The following is a 25,119-nucleotide window of genomic DNA, read 5'->3' as shown; positions in this document are numbered from 1 at the left end:
CAAAACCCCAGTTTAACTGCAAAAGACTTTCAGGAAGATTTAGCAGACTCTGGAGTGGTGGTGCACTGTTCTACTGTGCAGCAACACCTGCACAAATATAACCTTCATGGAAGAGTCATCACCACAAAATTCAGCATCAGAAGTTTGTGAAGGAATATCTAAACAAGCCTGATGCATTTTGGAAACAAGTCCTGTGGACTGATGAAGTTAAAATAGAACTTTCTGGCCGCAATGAGCAAAGGCATGTTTGGAGAAAAAAGGGTGCAGAATTGCATGAAAAGAACATCTCTCCAACTGTTAAGCATGGGTGTGTATTGGTCATGCTTTGGGCTTGTGCTGCAGCCAGTAGCATGGAGAACATTTCACTGGTAGAGGGAAGAATGAACTCAATTAAATACCAGCAAATTCTGGAAGCAAACATCACACCGTTTGTAATAAAGTTGAAGATGAAAAGAAGATGGCTTCTACAACAGGATGATGATCCTAAACACACCTCAAAACCCACAATGGACTACCTCAGGAGGCGCAAGCTGAAGGTTTTGCCATGGCCCTCGCAGTCCCCCGACCTAAACATCATCGAAAGTCTATGGATAGACCTCAAAAGAGCAGTGCATGCAAGACAGCCCAAGAATGTCACAGAGCTAGAAACATGTTGCAAGGAAGAATGGGCAAAAATCCCCCAAACAAGAATTGAACGACTCTTAGCTGGCTACAGAAAGTGTTTACAAGCTGTGATATTTGCCAAAGAAGGTTTTACTAAGCACTGACTATGCAGGGTGCCCAAACTTTTGCTTCGGCCTCTTTTCCTTTTTCGTTATTTTGAAACTGTAAAAGAAGGAAATTTTAAAAAGTTTTCTTGCTTAAAATATTAAAGGAATGTGTCATCTTTAACTTCATGCTCTTTGGAAGTCAGGTCATCGTTTACTCGCGTAGCTATTCACAGTATCAGAAATTTTGACCAGGGGTGCCCAAACTTTTGCATGCCACTGTAAATTCTGTATTCTCAAGCTTTCACTTTTGTAGGATTCCCACTTACCAAATTTACGTTTGCATGAAAATAACCAGGTTCTATCAAAATTAGACATTTTCCAATTTAGTTTCTCAACCGGAAGACCAGACCTATCCTTTTCCTTAATTACCTTGAAATAAATGGCACCACAATCACAAGATGCAAAGTTTTGAAACCCAAACTTCTGCACTTGCCCAGGATCATTCTATAATGGCAGGTATAGTCGCTCTATGGACTCTCTATTGAGTCCAGTTCATTGGCTAGATTTAAGAGGGAGTTAGATGTGGCCCTTGTGGCCAAAGGGATCAGGGGGGTATGGAGAGAAGGCGGGTACAGGGTTCTGAATTGGATGATCAACCATGATCATACTGAATGGCGGTGCAAGCTCGAAGGGCCGAATGGCCTACTCCTGCACCTATTTTCTATGTTTCTCACACTCACTAGATGGGATTCTGTGTGCTGATGAAGGAAACTTTCCTAAACCCATATGACAAATTTTTAGCAACGCACACAAAGTGCCGGAGGAACTCAGTAGGCTAGGCTGCATCTATGGAAAAGAGTAGACAGCTGATGATTCGGGCCAAGACCTTTCATCGAAACTGACGAGTTGATTGTTTACTCTTTTCCACAGGTGCTGCCTGGCCTGCTGAGCTCCTCCTACATTTTGACCGTGTTGATTTGTATTTCCAGTATTTTCAGGTCTTCCCTTTGCTTTTGACATGTTTTTCCTCATCCATCCCTGTAATGATATACAGGTCCCAGTGAATTTGTGGTAAGTTAAAATTACCTGCTACCACAAACTTATGATTCTTGTAACAGTCCCTCTAAATCCTGTGGACTGTTTGGTGGTATATAATATATTCCCATATTTTCCTATTCCTCATTTCTACTCATGAAGCCTCACTAAACAAACTCTCCAGTCTGTCCTGACTGAGCACTGCGTGACATTTCCCTAACTAGTAACGCTACCCCCTGTGCCCCCAATCACTTCTGCTCTATCACCTCAAAAACTACGGAAGACCGGAACCTTGAGCTTCCAGTCCTGCCCGTCCTGCAAACAAGGCTCACTAATTTTTACATTGTCATGATTTCCAGTACTGATTCAGGTCGTAGGCTCATCCACCCTTCCTACAATGCTCCCTGCATTGAAATATGGGCAGCCCCGAACAGTAATCACACCATGCTCAGCTGCTTGATGGCTGATTTTGTCTGCAGGCTTTACAACATCTTTCTCCACAGCTGCTCCAGTACTTGTTCTTGTGCACGGTTCACAATACTCTGCAACTCTAGTTTAAACCACACCGTGCAACAATAGCAAACCATCCCGTTAAGATATTAGTCACCCTCCATTTCATGTCAAACAGCGGTCAAAATAACCAGCAGCATTAGGAACGGCGAGGTTGTTAGTTTCAAACCCCGCTGTCTTTCTGTTCGCTTTTAATGATCTTCATTAAAGCATTAATTTTGCTGATGGGACGATCACTCCAGATTTCATTTATCTTAAAATGTAGCAGAGTGTCCTGTCAGATTTGATGGAGATTTTCAGCATGAAGCTGAATAAACATCGCTGAAGTGCGCTTCTTATTCAAGTGAAGGGGAAAATGTAGTTGAGGATCTGCTTCAGCGACAGGAATATGTTGATGGCCCATTATGCTTTCATTTCAAGGCAAATTAAAGCTGACCATCGCTGTGTGCTTTTCTCTTACCCAGTGTTCTGATGCTGTAACTGGACAGCGTCCCACTTCTGAACTAGGCTACGTGAAATAATCCTAATTCTGGGTCATGATTTGTACGCCGTGACTGGTATCAAGCCACACACAAGAAATACCTGAATCAAGGGTGTTTACAGTGGAGATGCTGGCAGTGTTGGCTGCGTTGCAATGGGTGCAGAAAGCCAGACAAGCCAAAGCATTGATATGTTCAGATTCATCCTCAGTTCTAGCAAGTTTTAAGGTCTTTTCACACAAACAGTCGGCAAGATGTACTTTATGAAGTCCTTCAGTTAGTTACAAGAATTGCAAATCAGGGAGGTCAGGTAAAATTTCTATGGGTTCCAGCACATGTAGGGGTGAAGGGGAATGAGAGGGTGGATGAGTTGGCAAAGAGGGCGTTAAAGAAAGAAAATGTGGTAATGCACATTAGTATCAGTAAAGCAGAGGTTAAGTGTGTAATCTGGGAAAAAGTCAACAGAATGTGGCAAGAAAAATGGGACAGGGAGGGGAAAAGGAGGCATTTATATCAAATACAAAAGAGTGTTGCAGTTACTAGGGTAGGTAATAGAAACAGAAGAGAGGAAATTGTGTGGACTAGGTTAAGGCTGGGGCATTGTGCATTAAACAAAACATTGAAAATGATAGGGAAACACCAGACAGGATTGTGTGAGGAATGTCAGGAAGAGGAGTCAGTAGAACATGTAGTTCTGAGTTGCAGGAAGTATGGGATACAGAGAGAGATGATGAGAAATAAATTAAGGGAGTTGGGGGTGCAGGAATTCACATTAAAAGGGTTGCTGGGCATGGGTGAGAGAGCACAAGTCCGGGTATTTTTAGCGTTTTTAAGGGGTACAGGGTTTTTTTATAGAATATGACGAATAAACAGGAATAGCATACTAGGATGGTCAAAGATGGGAGGGTGAAGTGTAGGTTTGTGTGTATATATATATATATATATATATAAAATATGTGTGTGTGTGATGGGGTGAAGGGATTTAGAATGTATGTCTAGTGCACATTCTGGAGCAGAGGGTGGCGGTAATGCACCATTAAGCTGGATGCCAACCGCCGTAAAACAAGATACAGACAGACAGACCTGAATCAAGCCTGGAACTAGTCAGCGAGTGGGCATGTGCAGAGTGGGGGACGTGGGGGAAATACTGAAAGGAATGGCAGAGGCTGTCTCAACCTCGTTTTGTCTGGTTGAAGGCATTTCGCGGCTCTATGCCTTTGCAGATTTTGCAAGTTACTTCCGTGATATCCTATTATGACCCATGGAAAGATGTTCTTTGTTTAACAAATTTCTAGCTGTGAATTTGATCTCAGCACTACTTTGTGAGCTCCGCCCCGATACTGCTTGTTGATAGAATGAAATCCGATACAGGCTTCCCCCGCCGTCAGAAGGTAGAGCGTTCCTATGAAACGGTTTGTAAGTCAGAATGTTGTAAAGCGAAGAAGAAATTACACTGTAAAACCTTTCACAGAACAAAAGGATCCTTGTCCTCTGAACTCGGAACAAAATTCTTATCCTAATGAATCGTAATCTAAGAAATTGATATCAACATTGGTCTGTCAGCTCCTCCCTGTTATTGCCAGGAGATGCAAGAAGTCATCTTAAATGTTTCTAGGATCAAAATGACCCTCGACCTCTGAACGGGGAAAAATATTTTGATTCTTTTCTGAAAACCACTTATTGTAATACTTCTAGTTACAGGGACCTTGATATGTAAAAATATTCTTAACCGCCATCGAGGAAGTGGTTCGCTCCGATCCCATCAACCTCTGGTTCCCTTGTTCAACTACTTCTATTGTGAATAAACTCTTCTCAGACTTCAAGCCAGGTACAGACATCAATTACAATGGATGTTTACATGACAAACTCTGCTGTCTTCTTGTCATCGAAACGTCAGTTATAATCGAAGCTGTACCCGCTTGAAGCCCGAGATGAGTTTATTTATCATACACGCCTCTGTGATCCCCTTGTCCATTCTTTCCCTCCAGACTAATCTCCCTCCCGGCATTTATTTCTGCTGGCACCCTAAGTGATACAGCTGCCCATTCACCGCCCTCTCACCTCCACTCTAGGCCGCAAACAGTCCTTCCATGTGAGGCAACAATGCAACTCCTCCCACTCCCACACTGTCTGCTCTCCCCACCCACAGTGTTGTTCCCTTCCACCCTCCCACACCATCACTCTTTCGACTGATTTCCTACTTGAAGCAATAGGAGACTGCTTTTGCTTAATTAATTGGTCCCTTGTCCTTAATCACTTTTTAGTATTGGTGATTTCAAGAGAAGGAATCATGGTCTCTTTTTAACTGCAGTTATATTTATATCACATTTAGTGATAATTGTAATTCCTTCAAAAATTTGTTATCAAACTTCCCATCAGGTTCTTTGCTCTTTTCATAAGGATGTGCACTTGATCGATAGGATAATTTTGACTTTGTGGCCATTGAAGATCAGGCTTATTTTCTGCTGCTTCCAAGTACAACTTTCCCCAATGAAAAATAAGATGAGAAAGCCTGGTGAAACAGTACCCACTTATTATTATAAAACATGGGGCAGTTATCTCTGGAAGAATTCTTTTTGTCTGGGACTGAGGAAAGCAAGTGCGGATAATTGACCCGCTCGATACAGAGATTTAACTATTGAGTGGCAGACTGCAAATTCAATATGAACTGCGGATCCGAATTATCAACACTTGAGAGAAACTCAGCTTGTGAACAGAAGAACGGCAAAGATGTACCAGAAATCTGTGAAGTGAGTCTATTATTCTTTCCCTACATGATAAGCCTCACCCTATCCTTTGTTTCTTTGTAGTGCCTTGTGCTAACACATTCTGTAAAGGTTGTTGATCTGTAATCTGTAACTGATAAGCACGCATGGTGGAAACCCAGATCTGCCTGACTGCGCATTTCAACCATATCAGCTCAGTTAATATGTGTTTCTTAGGTCTCGGGTTATCCCTTCACTCCCGAGAGTTTTCCTCAGACACCTCTATATGTGATGAGTGGAAACTCCACCTCCCCTGTGTGTTACAATTCACTGGATCCAGTAAGGTCCATTATTTTAGATTATATTCGTACTCTTTAATGTTTCATTGAAAATTGGCGTGTGTCCTACCCCTCAAACACGGTTTCAATTCAGATTTCGTTGTTTTCTCCCCTATGTCTTTTCTGACTTTCAGCTACATTTTGAGGCTGAGGTTTGTTCCAACTACCTCTGCATGGAACGTAGCAGAGTACAGGCCCGTTGACCCATGGTATTGTGCCGAACTCATTCTCTAGTGTCAATCTAACTCATCTGTCCCACATGGCCCTCCAATTATCCTTCATCCGTGTGTCTATTTAGGAGTTTCGTAAATGTGTTTGATGTATCTACTTTCTATGCAGTTATGCCACTTTGTGGGGAAAACCTACCCCTGATATTGCCCGTATTCTTCCTCCCAATCAATTTAAATGCATGCTCTCTCATAATAGCATAATAGCTCTCTCAGAAAAAAGAAACTCGCTATCCACTCTATCTAACCTTCTTGTTATTTTCTGCACTTCTATCATGTCTCCTCTTGTCTTCATTCGATCCAAAGGCAAAAGTTGTAGCTCGCTCAAACTTTCCTCCTAACATATTTTCTCGACACCGTGTAGCATCCTGATAAATCTCCTCTGCACTCTTTCTAAAGCTTCTACATCCTTCCTATACTGAAGGGAGCAGAACTCAATGCAATATCCCAATGGACGTTAGAAATGCAAAATTACCTGGCGGCTCATGAACCAAATCCCCAACTAACAAGGCCAACACACCGTGCACCGTCCTATCCGCCATCAGCTTGAAAAACTTAAGGGACTGAAAAGCTTCACCTTACATCAAGCACACTGACCATCTGTACACTGTCAGATGCAAGGAACACTTCTTGCTGTTAATATGCTTAATGATTTTTCCAAAAACTTTTCAGAAATAAAACATTCTGTTTCCCAGTCTGCCCTTGTAACTACTGTACCTTTCTGCACTCCAGCAGGGTCTCCTCTGCTTTCCACTCTGTGAACCTGCTCCATGCGGGCTTCTAGTTTCATGAACAAACGTTTGATATCCTCTTCAGTAATATGGGAACATACTAGGCCTGAACTCATTGTGTAACGTTTGAATGCTTCCCACCTGTTGGGTAAACACCTGCGTGAATGTTGTTCCACATTAGCCCAGTTTATAAGAGAGTTGCAATCACCCTCTTTGCAATTGAGGCTGTTAATTACTTAAATCCTGAATCAATTCCACAACTCAATTGAAACTTGGCGTTATCACCACTGCATCAAAAAGCTGTCCACTGAGACATCAAACAGGAGGAAATCTGCAGATGCTGGAATTTCAAGCAACACGCACAAAAATTGCTGGTGAATGCAGCAGGCCAGGCAGCATCTGTAGGAAGAGGTACAGTCGACGTTTTGGGCCGAGACCCTTCATCAGGACTAACTGAAAGAAGAGATAGTAAGAGATTTGAAAGTCGGAGGAGGAGGAGGAGATCCGAAATGATAGGAGAAGACAGGAGGGGGAGGGATGAAGCCTCAAGCTGGAAAGTTGATTGGCAAAAAGGATATGAGGGGATCATGGGACAAGAGACCTAAGGAGAAAGGAAGGGGGAGGGGGGATGGGCAAGGAGTACAGTGAGAGGGATAGAGGGAGAAAAAGGAGAGAGAGAAAATATATAATAAATAAATAACGGACGGGGTACGAGGGGGAGGTGGGGCATTAACAGAAGTTAGAGAAGTCAATGTTCATGCCATCAGGTTGGAGGCTGCCCAGACGGAATATAAGGTGTTGTTCCTCCAACCTGAGTGTGGCTTCATCTTGACAGTAGAGGAGGCACTTCACCTGTGAATCGGCTGGGGTGATATACTGCGTCCGGCGCTCCCAATGCGGCCTTCTATATATTGGTGAAACCCGACACAGGCTGGGAGACCATTTCGCTGAACACCTACGCTCTGTCCGCCAGAGAAAGCAGGATCTCCCAGTGGCCACACGTTTTACTTCCACATCCCATTCCCATTCTGATATGTCTATCCACGGCCTCCTCTCAATTTTTGTGTGTGTTCACTGAGACTTCATATGTCTGCCCTGAGACATCACCAACACCAGGTCAGACACCACCTTGATATGGTGGGAGCAAATACATACTGGCTCAGGAAATTTACACTGGACACGCGTTAAAACGACTCTGAAACAAAGGGGGGAGAAGATGGCGGTGCGATGGCAACGTGCGCAGCCACTTCGGTGATGATGTCTGTTATCTATCAAGTAGGGGACCGTGCACAATTCTGATTTGATGGAGCCAAACGTGAGAGCACAGTGGAGCATCTGGAAAACTCCTGAAATGCCACTTCGCTGCCGCTGCTACTGCATGGTAACCGGAATCCTCGGCTTTGCTTGTTTCAGTGGCTGGGGCAAGGTCTAAGGCGCTCGGGAGGCTGTTCGGAAGCTCGGAATTTTCGGACGGATGGACTGGGTCGGCTGTGGTCGGCTGCTTTCAAGGTATTGGCAAGTTGACGGCGCCTGGAGGTTTATGGCAGGGAGTTTCTCCCTTTTGCCGCCTGCTATCGGGGAGTCGGGCGTCGATCGACTTGGGACTTTAAGACTTTTTTCTTACTGTGCCAATGGTCTGTTCTTTATCAAATTATGGTGTTGCTTTGCACTGCTGTAACTATATGTTATAATTATGTGGTTCTGTCAGTGTTAGTCTTTGGTTTGTCCTGTTTTCTGTGATATCACTCCGGAGAAACATTATATCATTTCCTAATGCATGTATGCATTTCTAAATGACAATAAAAGAGAACTGAGTGTTCTCATAATCTAATCTAATCTAAAACAGTCATAGAACACGACTCCTGTTACTCAGGGGCAAATTAAATCCCCTGCACCACTGTGTGACGACAGCACCCAGGGCTCTCTCAGTCTCCTGAAATCGATGGAAACACATACGTTTTCCCACGATCTCAATAGTGCCCCAGGATTAGTCTCAGTAAGGGACACTAGTAAATCCATCAGATTGGGACACCAGCAGGAGTAGGCCATCCGGCCCATTGAGCCTGCCCCGCCATTCAATAAGATCATGGCTGATCTGTCCATAAGCTCAGCTCCATCCACCTGCCTTTTCCTCATATCCCTTACTATGCAAAAACCTATCTAACTGTGTGTTAAATATATTTAGTGAAGAAGCGTAAACTGCTTCCCTGGGCAGTGAATTCCACAGATTCACCACTCTCTGGGGAAAAAAACAGTTTCTCCTCATCTGCACCCTAAATCTTCTCCCCTGAATCTTGAGGCAATGTCCCCTTGTTCTAGTCTCACCGACCAATGGAAACAACTTTTATCTTATCTATCCCTTTCAAAATCTTGTATATTTCTATAGGATCCCATCTCATTCTTCTAATTTCCAGAGAGTATAGTCCCGGGCGACTCAATCTCTCCTCATAGGTTAACCCCTTAATCTCTGGAATTAACCTGGTGAACCTCTTCTGCACTGCTTCCAAAGCCAGTATATCCTTCCTCAAGTATAGGGACCAGTGCAGCATGACCTCCCTGCTCTTGAATTCAATCCCTCTAGCAATGAAGGCCAACATTTTGTTTGTCTTCTTAATAACTTGTTGTACGTGCAAGCCAATTTTTTATGATTCATGAACAAGCACTCCCAAGTCCCTCTGCACAACAGCATGCTGCAATCTTTCACCATTTAAATAATAATCTGCTCTTCTATTATTCCTTCCAAAGTGGATGACCTTGCATTTACCAACGTTGTATTCCATCTGCCAGACCTTGGCCTCTTAGATAGGTACATGGAGCTTACAAAAATAGAGGGCTATATGCTGGGGAAATTCTAGGCTGTTTCTGGGGTAGTCTACATAGTCAGCACAACATTGTAGGCCAAAGTACCTGTGATGTGCTGTAGCTTTCTAGGTACTGTGTTCAGATTGTCGATGATACTTGGGACGTATCATTTTAACCATTGAACTTTTAAGTTGAACAATTCAACTCATTTTTGTCCCTTTGGTGGATTTAAAATCTGGAAGAAAATGTTGAGCTTGAATGGGTAAAGCACAGTGGAGGCAGACAGATTAGTTGGCTTTGCTCCTGCCATGTACTTGGAGATGTAAGTTGCCATTTTGTGAAACTGTTTTATTTCCTCCATTTTCTGAGATGAAGTTGCTTTGCTTTCTGTGTTTTAAAATAGGTGCAATGATGTTTCAGGTCACCTAGTAAACTAGAGTTCCTTTCCAAAGAAGTTATTTGTGAGGTGTTCTTTGACATAAGAAAACATGAGGTTTTGTGAATGTTGGGGTTGGTGCCTGCCTGATGTGATTTGAGCTGATTACTGAAGAGAACACATTACGGTTCTCTTCCTAGTTATCCTCCTGCTCTTGATGAATGTAAAGAATGCCTTAGGATTCCCCTTAATCCAGCTTTCCAAGAATTTTTCATGAGCCTCTTGGCTTTCATAGTTCCTTTTCTCAGTTCTTTTCTGGCATCTTCATACTCCTCATGTGTTTTTTTTATCCTAACTTCTGAAGCTTTACATACATTTCCTTTTCCTTCTGACCAAATTTATCACCTCCCTGGCCACCTAACATTTTCTAGTCTTTCAATCCCTGTTCTTTTGCTTAACAGGAACTTTTGAAAAATATCAAAATTTGTATTATCCACACAGCAATTCCCCAAGAATAGCACAACAGCATTTTGACGTCATTTCAAACGGCCATGCTTATTTTCCTCACAACCGTGAGCAGCATTTCTGCTGAAATGAAATGAAACCACTTTGACAAATTACTCTCATTCGGGTGTGAACAAAGTAACTTTAATATTGCAATTAACAATTCTGCTGCAGGATGGAGCGATAGAACCTTTAATGTGATATAAAGAACATGCCTCCGGTCTCAAACCCGTAACATTATGAGTTACATTTGCTGCCCGGTTTGCTGTGAGTTTATAATATTTTGTTTTTTACCTCAGCTCTCATCACCTGCAGTTGTTTTATTGTTTTTTTTTTGTTCATGACTCCTTTAAATAAATCAGTCCGTGCCATTCCAAAATGCGACATTCTTTAATATGAATAGCATTACCCTATGGTATGGAACCATGGGAGAATACGACCAATCAGGTGCGAAAGTGGAAATGTGTGCATGGAGTGGGAGAGATAGCAGAGGTACTTAATGAATACTTTGCTTCTGAATTCACCAGGGAGAAAGACCAAGGCAATTGTGGGGATGACTTACAGTGGACTGAAGCGCATGGGCATATAGAGATTAAGAAAGAGGCTGTGCTGGAGATTCTGGAAAACATTAAGTTAGATAAGTCACCGGGACCTGATGCGATATAGCCCAGGCTACTGTGAGCCGCTAGCGATGATCTTTTTATCATCAATGGGGATCGAAGAAGTACTGGGGAATTGGAGGTTAGTAAATTGTTGTTCCCTTGTTCAAGAAATGGTGTCGAGATAACCCAGGAAATTATAGACCCATGAGTCTGACTTCAGTGGTAGGCAAGTTGTTGGAGAAGATCCTGAGAGGCAGGATTTAAGAGCATTTGGAGAGACATAATCTGAGTAGGGACAGCTAGCATGGCTTTGTCAAGGACAGCTCGTGCCTTACGAGCCTGATTGAATTCTTTGAGGAAATAACAAAACACATTGCTGAAGGTAAAGCAGTGGATGTTGTCTATATGGATTTCAGTAAGGCATATAATGAGTTTCCCCATGCAGGACTCCTCCAGAAAATAAGGAGGCATAGGATCCAAGGAGAGCTTGCTGTTTGGATCCAAAATTGGCTTGCCCACAGAAGGCACCGGGGTGGTTGGGGGGGGGGGGGGGGAGGCGGGGGGTTGTAGATGTCTCGTATTCTGCATGGAGTTCTGGGCCGGTGGTGCTCCGGAGGGATCTGTTCTAGGAACCCTCACCTTTCTGATTGTGATAAATGACCAAGATGAAACATAGAAACATAGAAAACCTATAGCAAAATAAAGGCCCTTCGACCCACAAAGCTTTGCCAAACCTTAGTCCCTACCTTAGAAATTATTAGGCTTACCCATAGCCCTCTGTTTTTCTAAGCTCCATGTAACTATCCAAAAGTCTCTTAAATGACCCTATCGTATCTGCCTCCACCACCATTGCCGGCAACCCATTCTACGCACTCACCACTCTCTGCGTTTAAAAAAAAACAAACAAACAAACAAACTTAACCCTGACATCTCCTCTGTACCTACTCCCCAGCACCTTAAACCTGTGTCCTCTTCTGGCAACCATTTCAACCCTGGGAAAAAGCCACTGACTATCCACATGATCAATGCCTCTCATCATTTTATACACCTCTATCAGGTCAACTCTCATCCTCCGCCGCTCCAAGGAGAAAAGGCCGAGTTCATTTAACCTGTTTTCATAAGGCATGCTCCCCAATCCAGGCAACATCCTTGTAAATCTCCTCTGTACGCTTTCTATGTCTTCCACATCCTTCCTGTAGTGAAGCGACCAGAACTGAGCACAGTACACCAAGTGGTGTCTGACCAGGGTCCTATATAGCTGCAACATTACCTCTCAGCACCTAAATTCAATTCCACAATTGAAGGCCAATAAACCATATGCATTCTTAACCACAGAGTCAACCTGCACAGCCGCTTTGAGTGTCCTATGGACTCAGACCCCAAGATCCCTCTGATCCTCCACACTGCCAAGAGTCTTACCATTAATAATAAATTCTGCCATCATATATGACCTCCCAAAATGAACCTCTTCACACTTATCTACATAGAACTCCATCTGACACTTCTCAGCCCAGTTTTGCATCTTATCAATGTCTCGCTGTAACCTCTGACAGTCCTCCACACTATCCACAACACCTTCAACCTTTGTATCATCAGCAAACTTACAAACCCATCCCTCCACTTCCTCATCTAGGTTATTTTTAAAACTTATGAAGAGTAAGGGTCCCAGAACAGATCCCTGAGGCATACCACTGATCACCAACCTCCATGCAGAATATAACCCGTCTACAACCACTCTTTGCCTTCTGTGGGCAAGCCATTTCTGGATCCACAAAGCAATGTCCCCTTGGATCCCATGCCTCCTTACTTTTTCAATAAGCCTTGCATGGGGTACATTATCAAATGCCTTGCTGAAATCCATATACACTACATCTACTGCTCTTCCTTCATCAATGTGTTTAGTCAGATCCTCAAAAAATTCGATCTGGCTCATAAGGCACGATCTTCCCTTGACAAAGCCATGCTGACTATTCCTAATGATATTATACCTCTCCAAATGTTCATAAATCCTGACTCTGAGGATCTTCTCCACCAACTTACCAACCACTGAAGTAAGACTCATTGGTCTATAATTTCCTGAGCTATCTCTACTCCCTTTCTTGAATAAAGGAACAACATCCGCAACCACCCAATCCTCCGGAACCTTTCCCATCCCCATTGATGATTCAAAGATCATTGCCAGAGGCTCAGCAATCTCCTCTCTCACCTCCCACAGTAGCCTGGGGTACATCTCATCCCGTCCTGGCGACTTATCCAACTTGATGCTTTCCGAAAGCTTAAGCACACCCTCTTTCTTAATATCTACATGCTCAAGCTTTCCAGTCTGCTTCAAGTCATCACTACAATTGCCAAGACCCTTTTCCATAGTGAATACTGAAGTAAAGTATTCATTAAGTACCTTTGCTATTTCCTCCGGTTCCATACACACTTTCCCACTGTCAGATTTGATAGGTCCTATTCTTTCATGTTTTATCCTCTTGCTCTTCACTTACTTGTGGAATAACTTGGGGTTTTCCTTAATCCTGCCCACCTAGGCCTTCTCATGGCCCTTTCTGGCTCTCTTAATTTCATTCTTAAGCTCCTTCCTGTTAGCCTTATAATCTTCTAGATCTCTAACAATACCTAGCTCTCTGAACCTTTTGTAAGCTTTTTTTTCGTCTTGACTTGATTTATTACAGCCTTTGTACACCACGATTTCTGTACCCTACCATGACTTCCCTGTCTCATTGGAACGTACCTATGCAGAACTCCACACAAATATCCTCTGAACATTTGCCACATCTTCCATACTTTTCCCTGAGAACATTTGTTTCCAATTTAAGCCTCCAATTTCCTGCCTGATAGCCTCATAATTCCCCTTATTCCAATTAAGCGCTTTCTAACTTGTCTGTTCCTATCTCTCTCCAATTGTAAAGGAGATAGAGTTATGATCACTGTCTCCAAAATGCTCTCCCACTGAGAGATCTGACACCTGACCAGGTTCATTTCCCAATACCAAGTCAAGTACAGTCTCTCCTCTTGTAGGCTTATCTACATATTGTGTCAAGAAACCTTCCTGAACACACCTAACAAACACCACCCCATCTAAACCCCTTGCTCTAGGGAGATGCCAATCAATATTTGGGAAATTAAAATCTCCCATCACGACAACTCTGTTATTATTACAAATTTCCAGGATCTGTTACCCTATCTGCTCCTTGATATCCCTGTTTTTCTACTCAGCAGCCTATAAAAAGCACCTAGTAAAATTACTGACCCCTTCTTGTTCCTAACTTCCACCCACAGAGTCTCCGTAGACAATCCTTCCATGATGTCCACCTTTTCTGCAGCAGTGGCAATATCTCTGATCAACGGTGCCACGCCCTCACCTCTTTTGCCTCCCTCCCTGTCTTTTCTGAAACATCTAAAACCTGGCACTTGAAGTAACCATACCTGAAGAAGAAGAATGGTGTGTTAGTAAGTTTGTTGATGACACAAAGGTTGGGGGTGTTGTGGATAGTGTGGAGGGCTGTCAGAGTTTACAACAGGACATTGATAAGATGCCAAAACTGGGCAGATGGAGTTCTACCTAGATAAGTGTGAAGTGGTTCATTTTGGTTGGTCAAATATGATGGCAGAATATAGTATTAACGGTAAGACAGTGTGGAGGATCAGAGGGATCTTGGGGTCCGAGTCCACAGGAGTCTCAAAGCAGCTGCGTAGGTTGAGTCTGTGGTTAAGAAGGCATACATCATATTGGCCTTCATCAATCTTGGAATTTAATTTAGGAGCTGAGAGGTAATGTTGCAGCTATATAGGACCCTGATCAGACCCCACTTGGAATACTGTGCCCAGTTCTGAGAAGTGGCAGATGAACCTCAACCCAAAAAAATGTGAAGTGGTTCATTTTGGCAGTTCAAAATCCAAAGACAGACTATAATATAAATGGTAAGACGCTTGGCATTGTGGAGGATCTGAGATATCTTGGGTCGGTGTCGATAGGACACACAAAGTTACTGCACAGGTTGACAGTTTTGTTACGAAGGTGTATGATATGTTGCCATTCATCAACCAGGGGAATTGAGTTCAAGAGGCATAAGGTAATATTACAGCTATATAAGACATTGGTCAGATGCCACTTGGACTCCTGTTTTCAATTCTGATCACCTCACAACAGGAAGATTGTTTTTACTCGAGAGAGAGTGCAGAGGGGGTTTACAAGGAGGTTACTTGGATTGGTGGGCGTACTTTATGAGAATAGGTTGAGTGTACTTGCCCTTTTCTCCATGGGGCGATGAAGGATGAGAGGTGACCTGATAGAAGTGCATTGATCGTGTGGATAGCCAGTGGTTTTTTCCCAGGGCTGAAATGACTAACAGGAAGGCGTATGGTTTAAGGTGCTTGGAAATAGGTAATGAGGGGATATCAGGGGTTAGCTTTTCCACACAGAGAGTGGTGGGTTCGTGGAATACACTGCCTGCAGCTGTGGTGGAAGCAGATACAATAGCGTTTTTTAAGAGCCTCTTAGATATGTACATGGACCTTAGAAAGATAGAGAGCTATGCGCAGGGGAAATTCTACGCGGTGTCTAGAGTAGGTTACATGGTCAGCACAACATTGTGGGCCGAAGGGCCACATATGTGCATTAAATTTCGATGTTCTGTGTTTGAACATGTTAATAGGTCTATTATAGACCATCCAAGAGTCCGCGGGATTAAGAGGAGCAAATTAGTAAAGGTGACGGCTATTGCAAGAAATATAATTTGTTATAATTTGATTTTAACTATTCCACATAAGTACAGGAGCTCCCATACTGTAAAGTGAGTAGATGTACTGATCTATTTGAGAAATGTGTTCCTTCATCAGTACGTTGATGTCCCAAAAGAGGTAGTGTGCTTAATCTCCCATGAGGGAATGAGACAGGACACGTCTGACAGAAGTCTGTGTAAGGGAACCCTTTGCATCTGGTGATCACAATACCATTAGATTCAAAGGAAGTGTGGAAAACGACAGCTCTGCTCCATGGGTTGAGATTTTAAATTGCAGAAAATCCAATTTTGACGGTATCAGAAAGGATCTCACAAGTGTGGATTGGGATAGGCTATATTCTGGCAAATGTATATTTGGTAAGTGGGAGACCTAGAAAGATAAAATTTGTAGAGTTCTAAGTATTTATGTGCCTGTCGGAATAAAAGGTACATATACAAGTTTTGGGGAACTTTGATTTTAAAGAGGTATTGAGACTCTGGTAAAGCAAAATAACATACGAGGTGTATAAAAACAACAGGAATTCTGCAGATGCTGGAAATTCAAGCAACACACATCAAAGTTGCTGGTGAACGCAGCAGGCCAGGCAGCATCTATACGAGATGTATAGCAGGTGTAGAGAAGTCGGAAAAATGACATACTTATGGAGTCAGGGAAATGCAGGATAACACTTATGAAATAAACCAGGAACATTATAGGGTGTCAGTAGGTTGTCCTAGCAGACAAGGTGAAGAAGAATCCTAAGGCATTTTACGGATATTTTAAAAGCAGAAGGATTGCAGGGGACACAATTGATCCTCTGGATTATCAGATTGGTAATCTTTGTGTGGAGCCAAAAGCGATAGAGGAGTTCTAATGTGGATTTTTGCATCTGTGTTCACTCGGGAAAAAGGGGCATGTAAGCTGTAGAAGTGAGACCATGGATATTATACAGTTTACGGACATGGAGGTGTTTGCTGACTTTAGGCAAATTAGAGTGGATAAAGCCCCAGCGCCTGACCAGCGCCTCAGATACCGAGGGAGGCAAGTGCAGGAATTGCAGGGATGAAACCAATATTTTCAAATTATACTTCGCAATAGGAGAGCTACCACAGGATTGGGGGATTGCTAATTTTGTTCTGCTGTTTACGAAAGGCTCTAAAATTAAACCAGGAAATTACAGACCGGTGCGCTGACAAAACAGTGCAAAGTCATGGAAGGACCGGGATAATGAATATTTGCATAAACAGGGCTGATTTGGGATACTAGGGCTATTCCACATGAATTGTGTGTCCTAAGAAAATTTTATCTTTCTGTAAGTAATCTTATAGAGTTTTTTCAAAGAAGATTCGATGTATCTTCTGATGCTGATGACACAAAGGTTGGGGGTGTTGTCAATAGTGTGGTGGGCAGTTAGAGGTTACAGCTGGATATTGATAGAATGCAAAACTGTTCTGAGAAGTGGCAGATGGAGTTCAAACCAGTTACATGTGAAGTGGTTCATTTTGATAGGTTAAATATGGTGGCAAAATATAGAATTAACGGTAAGACTCTTGGCAGTGTGGAGGATCAGAGGGATCTTGGGGTTCGAGTCCATAGGACGCCTAAAGCAGCTGTGCAGGTTGACTCTGTGCTTAAGAAAGGCGTACGGTGCATTGGCCTTTATCAATCGTGGAATTGTATTTAGGAGCTGAGAGGTAATGTTGCAGCTATATAAGTCCCTGGTCAGACTCCATTTGGAGTACTGTGCTCAGTTCTGGTCGTCACACTACCGGAAGGATGTGGAAGCCATCGAAAGGGTGCAGAGGAGATTTATAAGGATGTTGCCTGGATTGAGGAGTGTGCCTTATGAGAATAAGTTGAGTGAACTCGTCCTTTTCTCCTTGGAGTGACAGAGGATGAGAGGTGACCCGATAGACGTATTTCAGATGATGAGAGGCATTGATCGTGTGGATAGAACATAGAATAGTACAGCACTATACAGGCCCTTCGGCCCACAGTGCTGTGCCGACCCTCAAACCCTGCATCCCATATAAACCCCCCACAACTGAAATTCCTCCATATACCTGTCTATTAGTCTCTTAAATTTCACTAGTGTATCTGCCTCCAGCACTCCATGCACCAACAACTCTCTGAGTAAAAAACCTTCCTCTAATATCCTCCTTGAACTTCCCACCCCTTACCTTAAAGCCATGTCCTCTTGTATTGAGCAGTGGTGCCCTGGGGAAGAGGCACTGGCTATCCGCTCTATCTGTTCCTCTTATTATCTTGTACACCTCTATCATGTCTCCTCTCATCCTCCTTCTCTCCAAAGAGTAAAGCCCTAGCTCCCTTAATCTATGATCATAATCCATACTCTCTAAACCAGGCAGCATCCTGGTAAATCTCCTCCGTACCCTTTCCAATGCTTCCACATCCTTCCTATAGTGAGGCGATCATAACTGGACACAATACTCCAAGTGTGGCCTAACCAGAGTATTATAGAGCTGCATCATTACATCGTGACTCTTAAACTCAATTCCTTGATTTATGAAAGCTAACACCCCATAAGCTTTCTTAACTACCCTATCTACCTGTGAGGCAACTTTCAGGGATCTGTGGATATGTACCCCCAGATCCCTCTGCTCCTCCACACTACCAAGTATCCTGCCATTTACTTTGTACTCTGCCTTGGAGTTTGTCCTTCCAAAGTGTACCACCTCACACTTCTCCGGGTTGAACTCCATCTGCCAGTTCTCAGCCCATTTCTGCATCTTATCAATGTCTCTCTGCAATCTTTGACAATCCTCTACACTATCTACAACACCACCAACCTTTGTGTCATCTGCAAACTTACCAATCCACCCTTCTACCCCCACATCCAGGTCGTTAATAAAAATCACAAGAAGTAGAGGTCCCAGAACCGATCCTTGTGGGACACCACTAGTCACAACCCACCAATCTGAATGTACTCCCTCCACTACGACCCTCTGCCTTCTGCAGGCAAGCCAATTCTGAATCCACTTGGCCAAACTTCCCTGGATCCCATGCCTTCAGACTTTCTGAATAAGCCTACTGTGTGGAACCTTGTCAAATGCCTTAATAAAATCCATGTAGATCACATCCACAGCACTACCCTCATCTATGTGCCTGGTCACCTCCTCAAAGAACTCTATCAGGCTTGTTAGACACGATCTGCCCTTCACAAAGCCATGCTGACTGTCCCTGATCAGACCATGATTCTCTAAATGCCCAGAGATCCTATCTCTAAGAATATTTTCCAACAGCTTTCCCACCACAGACGTAAGGCTCACTGGTCTATAATTACTCAGACTATCCTTACTACCTTTTTTGAACAAGGGGACGACATTCGCCTCCCTCCAATCCTCCGGTACCATTCCTGTTGACAACGAGGACTTAAAGATCCTAGCCAGAGGCTCGGCAATCTCTTCCCTCGCCTTGTGGAGCAGCCTGGGGAATATTCCATCAGGCCCCGGGGACCTATCTGTCCTAATGTAATAACAACTGCAATACCTCCTCTCCCTTAATATCAACATGCTCCAGAACATCAACCTTACCGTCATCAAATTCCCTCTCATTGGTGAATACCAAAGAGAAGTATTCATTGAGGACCTCACTCAATAGTCAGAGGCTCTTTCCCAGGGCTGAAATGGTTGCCACAAGAGGACACAGGTTTAAGGTGCTGGGGAGTAGGTACAGAGGAGATGTCAGGGGTAAGTTTTTTACTCAGAGAGTGCTGAGTGCGTGGAATGGGCTGCCGGCAATGGTGGTGGAGGCGGATACGATAGGGTCTTTTATGAGACTTTTGGATAAGTATATGGGGCTTAGAAAATTAGAGGGCTATAGGTAAACCTAGTAATTTCTACAGTAGGGACATGTTTGGCACAACTTTGTGGGCTGAAGGTCCGGTATTGTGCTGTTGGTTTTCTATGTTTCTATGAATGTTACCAGGAAAGTGAATAAAGGCAAGGAACTAGATGTTATTTACATCGACTTTAGCAAGGCAGCTGACAGGGTCCCTTTTGGGATATTGGTTAATAAAGTTCATTCGCCTGGCATTCAAGGTGACGTAGTACATTGTAGTAGACATTGATGTTGTGGGAGAAGGCAGACAGTCACAACAGATGGTTGCCTCTCTGATTGAAAGCCTGTGACTGGTGGAATATCGCAGGGATCGGTGCTGATATCCGTTGTTTGTCAAATTTGCTGACTACACCAAGATTTGGGGTGTATTTGACAGCAAAGAATACTATCAGAGCTTGCAGTAGGATCTGCATCAGGTGGGAAAATGAGCTAAAAATGGCAGAAGGAATTTGTTGCAGGCCTGCGAGCTGTTGCACTTTGGTAGGATCAGGCAAGGTAGATCTTACAAAGTGCACGGTAGGGCACTGAGGAGTGCGGTAGAACAAAGGCCTCTGGGAACGCAGGTTCATAAGTCATTGAAAGTGGCTGCACACCTAGATAAGGTAGTAAGGAAATCTTTGGCACATTGGTGTTAATAAATTAAAGTATTCAGTAGAGGAGATTGCATGCTATGTAGAAGGTGTGTAAGATGTTTGTGAGGCCTAATTTGGAGTACTGTATGCAGTTTATGTCACCTATCTACAGTAAAGATGTAAGTGAGGTTGACAGAGTACAGCGAAAATTTATACGGATGTTGCCGTTATTGGTGGACCTGAGTTATAAGGGAAGCTTGAATAGATTATGACTTTGTTCCTTGGAACGCAGATTTGGATTACAAGTATACCATGACGAGTATAGATGGGGTAGGGTGTTGGGGAGAATGAGGGTTAGGTCAGGGGATAGTGGGGAGTGAGTCTCCTATTTTTAATCAGCACACAATTCCCTCCCTGGCTCATTTTTGATCAGTATGTCACTCCCTCCCAGGCGGCCATTCTGACAACAGTTCTTACTTAATTTCTTGCATCAGTCCCTGAGTAACACCCATTTTCAATCAGCCCAGCACTCCACCCCCCCCCCCCAGTAGATCTTCTGGCCATTTGGAACAGATGACTTTTAAGAGAAACAAATTGAACAAGTATTTCCGACGGGGTGTGGATCAACATCCACTGCTTGTGAAATGATACCTGCTGTTAACTGTGGGCGAGGGGGATTCTTGTGACAACAGTCGTCCGGATAGAAATACAATAATCTATTAATGATAGATTTAGTACATGAATGTTAGTAAATTCCCCTGAATCGAGAAGTGCTGAGAAATCTCTGACTAGATGCATTCCAGTTCAGTGTATATATATCTAGCCGAACGTGTTTGGTTTAATTTCAGCAAAAAGAGGCGGGTTCCTGTACCTGACGTTCGAGCTGAAACTCTACCTACCCCAGACAGTCCTGTTTACACATGGGACGGAGATCAGACCCTCCCAGAACCCAGACTGGATCAAATTCGCAGCCTGGGACTCACTGAGCCAAACAGAGAAACTCCGCCCCACTGGTTGCGATGAAAGAAAAATGAGAGATCGACACGGAAATGCGGACAGAAAGGTTAACGCAGCCTGTTTGTTTTCCTCTTTAGGGTTGTTACATTGATCCCGCTCCCGCCTCCTCCCGCTGTCAGACCCGTCCTGGGCCGGTGAGAGTTAGTGTGACCCGGACTGCGGCAGTCCCGCTCTACCCCGGCTCAGCCGGCCCTGTCCATCTGTAATGAGCGACGGACACATCACAGCCGAGTGGCCTCGGGAGCAGCAGATCAGACTCAACTCTCCGTACAGGGTGAGAACACCGGTGCAGGAACATTGTCGGTCACCCGGGATGTCAGACTGATTTCCTGGGACAACACTGAACGCCGTCCAGTTACAACATCAGAGTTAGGTGTTTTGTATGATTCTGCACAACTATTTAGCGTTTACAGCGAGGGTCAGCTTTGGTCGGGATCGGGAGTGAATTTAGTGGCAGAAGGGAGTCCTGAGGTGATCATGTTAACAAGTCAATTACTGTCCAAATGGATTAAGAGAAACAACGTCGTTCCCGTCAACCAGAAATACTCTCCAGGGTGGTTTCTACTGAGTGCGAGCAGAAGGCGTCTTTCATTCCGGTAGTGACATGAAATGTCCCATGGAGCAGTGATCCGTCACTGATCTCTCTCAAACAAGAGAAAATCAGCAGATGCCGGAAATCCGAGCAACACAAACAAAATGCTGGAGGAAGTCTACAGGCCGGGCAGCATCTATGGAAAAAAGAACAGTCAGCTTGGAGGCTAGAGGTAATGTTCTTTACATTGCGTCAGTGGTTCTATCGCTGTTCCCTGTAGCGGAAAGGGTTAAACTTTCTTCACGCTTGAATGACAGTGTTTTGCCGAACTGGTTTGGATTTGATTTCAGCGGAACGGCCGCTTCCTGTTCTGAGGAATGTGCCGGGCAGGACAGGCAGCTGCCTGCACACAGACCTTGAGCACCGAGTCTCACAGAACAACAACAAGCTGCACCTTCGAAATCAGTCAATCATCTGCCCGCTTCCCCTTTCCATTCCAGTCCTGATGAGGGGACTCGGTCCGCAACGCAGACTGTTTACACCCATCCATAGAGCTGCCTGACCTGCTGAGTTCCTCCAGTGTTGTGTCTGTTGCCATGGTTACGAAAGATCCGTGTGGGGCAGCAGGTGGGGCTATTTATGAAAAAACGATACACCGTATCCACAGTCTCAGAACATTCTTGGGGAGTTAAGGTGAGAATAATTCAGCTTCTGATATTTATTTTGGATCTTTATTTCCAAACAACCAGTTATCTGTGCATTGGATCAGCGGACAAGGAGATTGTTGGGTTTTTAAGCCACTTCTGGCTGTGGTGCTTTTTGTGTTCCTACTGTTTCCTGTTTGCACGACTGACATTTTCCACAGGTTAGGTAAAGATTAAGAACAATGGCCACCAGTTTCAAAGCAAGAGTGTGAGATCTGTGCAGCGAACACCTATTCCGTTTCCAGAATTTCCTATTTCAGACGAATGCATCTGTTGTTCCTGCGTCGATTGTGGGTGTTTTGAACTCCACTCCTCGATGGCCAGTTGAAGCAAAGACTGATTCTGTTGAAGGCCAAGATTTTTGATAAACAACGGGTTCGAAGTGTTACAGGGATGCACATGGGGGAATACGGAATGAAATTTTAGATCAGATCAGTTCTGATCTCATTATCTGCAGCAACAGTTTTGAGTGGCCGGTCCAGTTATGTGTTTTGTTGTGTTGACTGGAAAAACTCTGACAATTTAATTAATGTAAGCTTACTAGTATGTGAAGGGAGATATGATTTTATTTATATAGTTGAACTGAACACAAGCAGTTTGCTTGATTTAATGATTTGCATTTAACTTTGTGCGTTAAATGTGTGCCCCAGCTGCGTTAGGGTGTCGAACTTTTGACTTATTCGGTCAGCTGGCCAGTATGGTACGGGACAGCAGAACGTGCTCCCCGTTCCCTGTTCCTGACTCTATGGTCTCCTCATCTACTGCACGCACCTCCCACCGTCCCACTACATGTGGCCAAAGTACTTGAGCTGTTCAAGCCTCCTTATCAGCAGTCGGGCTGTACTTCTTCAAGTGTTGACTTGTTGGATCTTCTTGCTGTCAAATGAACTCATAGCACTTTCCTCCAGCATCCAAGTTCAAAGGCGTCGATTCTTTTGTGTTCAGCCTCACTAATAGTCCAGCTCTCACAGCCACACATCACAACTGGAAATAACTTCCTTGACTATATGGACTTCGGAGACAATGTTATATCTCCGATCTTCAGTATTTTATACTGAATGTTATATCTCCGATCTTCAGAAATTTCCATTGCTTCCCGTCCCAGAAGTAAGAACTATTTAATTTCGTGGCTGCTTTTATCATCTATCGAAAACTTGGAACCGACAAAATTTGTACTGATTCCACTTCCTTTCCACTTATTACCATTCAGTTGATAGGGTTGGCCAATAGTTTTGATATTGAACAACCAGTGAACTTTTCCACTTACTTCCTTCACTTTCATTAATCCTCCTCACTTTCAGCCATTAGAGTAGTATCACCAGCATATCTGAGGTTGTTGATCCGGCAATTTTTATTCCAACACTTACAGTCCTCGAGACCAGCATTCCTCATGATGTGTTCAGCTCATAGATTAAATAAGTAGGGTGACAGCATGTAGCCTTGTCGCTCTCCTTTCCCAATGTTGAACCAGTTTGTTGTTCCGTGTCCAGTTCAAACTGTTGCTTCTTGATCTTCGTACAGGTTTCTCATAAGGCAGATCAGATGTCCAGGTATCCCTATTTCTTTAAGGATTTGCCACAGTTTATTATGGTCCACACTGTCGAAGGCTTTAGAGTAGTCAATAAAACACAGATAAATACTTTTCTGGAATTCTCTCGATTTCTCTATTATCTAGTGTAAGTTAGCAATTTTGTCTCTGGTGCCTCTGCCTCTTCTAAAACCAGCTTGTACATCTGGCAGTTCTCATTACGTAGATTGCTGGAGTCTTGCTTGCATGATCTTTAGCATTACCTTGCTGGCATGTGAGATTAGTGAAACTGTTCGGTAATTTGAAAATTCCTTTACATTTCCCTTCTTGGGAATTGGGATATAAACTGTTTTTTTTCCCCAGACTACAGGCCATTGTTAGGTTTACCAGATCTGCTGTCAAATTGCATGCAACACTTTTACAGCGTCACCTTTTAAAGTTTTAAACGATTGAACTGGACTGCTGTCACATCCTGCAGCCTCACTATCGCCCATCCAACTTCACTTTCCAGAATGTCCAGCTCTAGATCAAGGAGGGAGTCACTGCAGGTGTCTTTGCTGTTGGGATATTTCCTGCACAATTCTTCTGTGCATTCCTGCCATCTCTTTTTGATGTCTTCTGCTTCTGTATGGTGCTTCCCTTTTTTATCTTTTCCTGTACTCATTTTTGCATGAAATGTTCCTTTGATTTCTCTAATCTTCTTGAATAGATTTCTTGTTTTTATCCAATTCTTTTGGCTTCTTCAGCTTCTTTGCTTCGCTCCTTTAAGTAAGTTTCCGTATCTTTCCTTGCTATCTTCTTGGACTTTGTGTTCAGTTGGAGGTATTTGTTCCGATCTCCATTGGCCTTCTCTTCTTCACTTCTCTTCACTGCTCAGCCTACGCAGAAAGCCAGTTTGCTTTCCTGGTTTTCTTTGTGTTTGCAATATTTTTTGGCACCTCTTGTATAATGCTCCTGACTTCTTTCCACAGTTCTTTTGGCTTTTTCTCTACCAGCTTTAATCCATGAATCTGTTCTTCACCTCCACGGCATATTCTTGAGGGATACTATCAACATCAAACTTCTGGTACGTTGCTTTTCCTGGCGTTCTTCAGTTTCATTCTGAATATTGCTCATGGTCTGAGATTGTCATAGAACAGAGGGACCGAAGAGTTTAAG

The 25,119-nt window shown here is 43.5% G+C and overlaps 1 protein-coding gene across 13 annotated transcripts in view; it reads left to right on the top strand.

Moving 5' to 3' along the window:
* LOC140208256 (NACHT, LRR and PYD domains-containing protein 3-like) overlaps positions 1-25,119 on the top strand; it is an 85,713-nt gene that overhangs the window by 38,691 nt on the left and 21,903 nt on the right. For 4 of the 13 annotated variants that reach the window (XM_072276820.1, XM_072276811.1, XM_072276810.1 and 1 more), the window contains exon 3: positions 21,275-22,422. The exons of 1 other annotated variant lie outside the window; for it this stretch is intronic. The gene's annotated coding sequence lies outside the window, so the exon portion shown is untranslated. Of the gene's footprint in view, positions 1-5,113; positions 5,485-8,011; positions 8,245-21,274; positions 22,423-25,119 lie in introns of all 13 variants that reach the window. 8 more of the 13 variants (XM_072276809.1, XM_072276808.1, XM_072276812.1 and 5 more) reach the window with 8 other exon arrangements.

The sequence above is a fragment of the Mobula birostris genome, chromosome 13 (assembly GCF_030028105.1).
Source record: "Mobula birostris isolate sMobBir1 chromosome 13, sMobBir1.hap1, whole genome shotgun sequence".
Taxonomy (NCBI): domain Eukaryota; kingdom Metazoa; phylum Chordata; class Chondrichthyes; order Myliobatiformes; family Myliobatidae; genus Mobula; species Mobula birostris.
The sequence above is the reverse complement of the archived record's forward strand: the minus strand, read 5'-3'. Positions and strand labels throughout refer to the sequence as shown.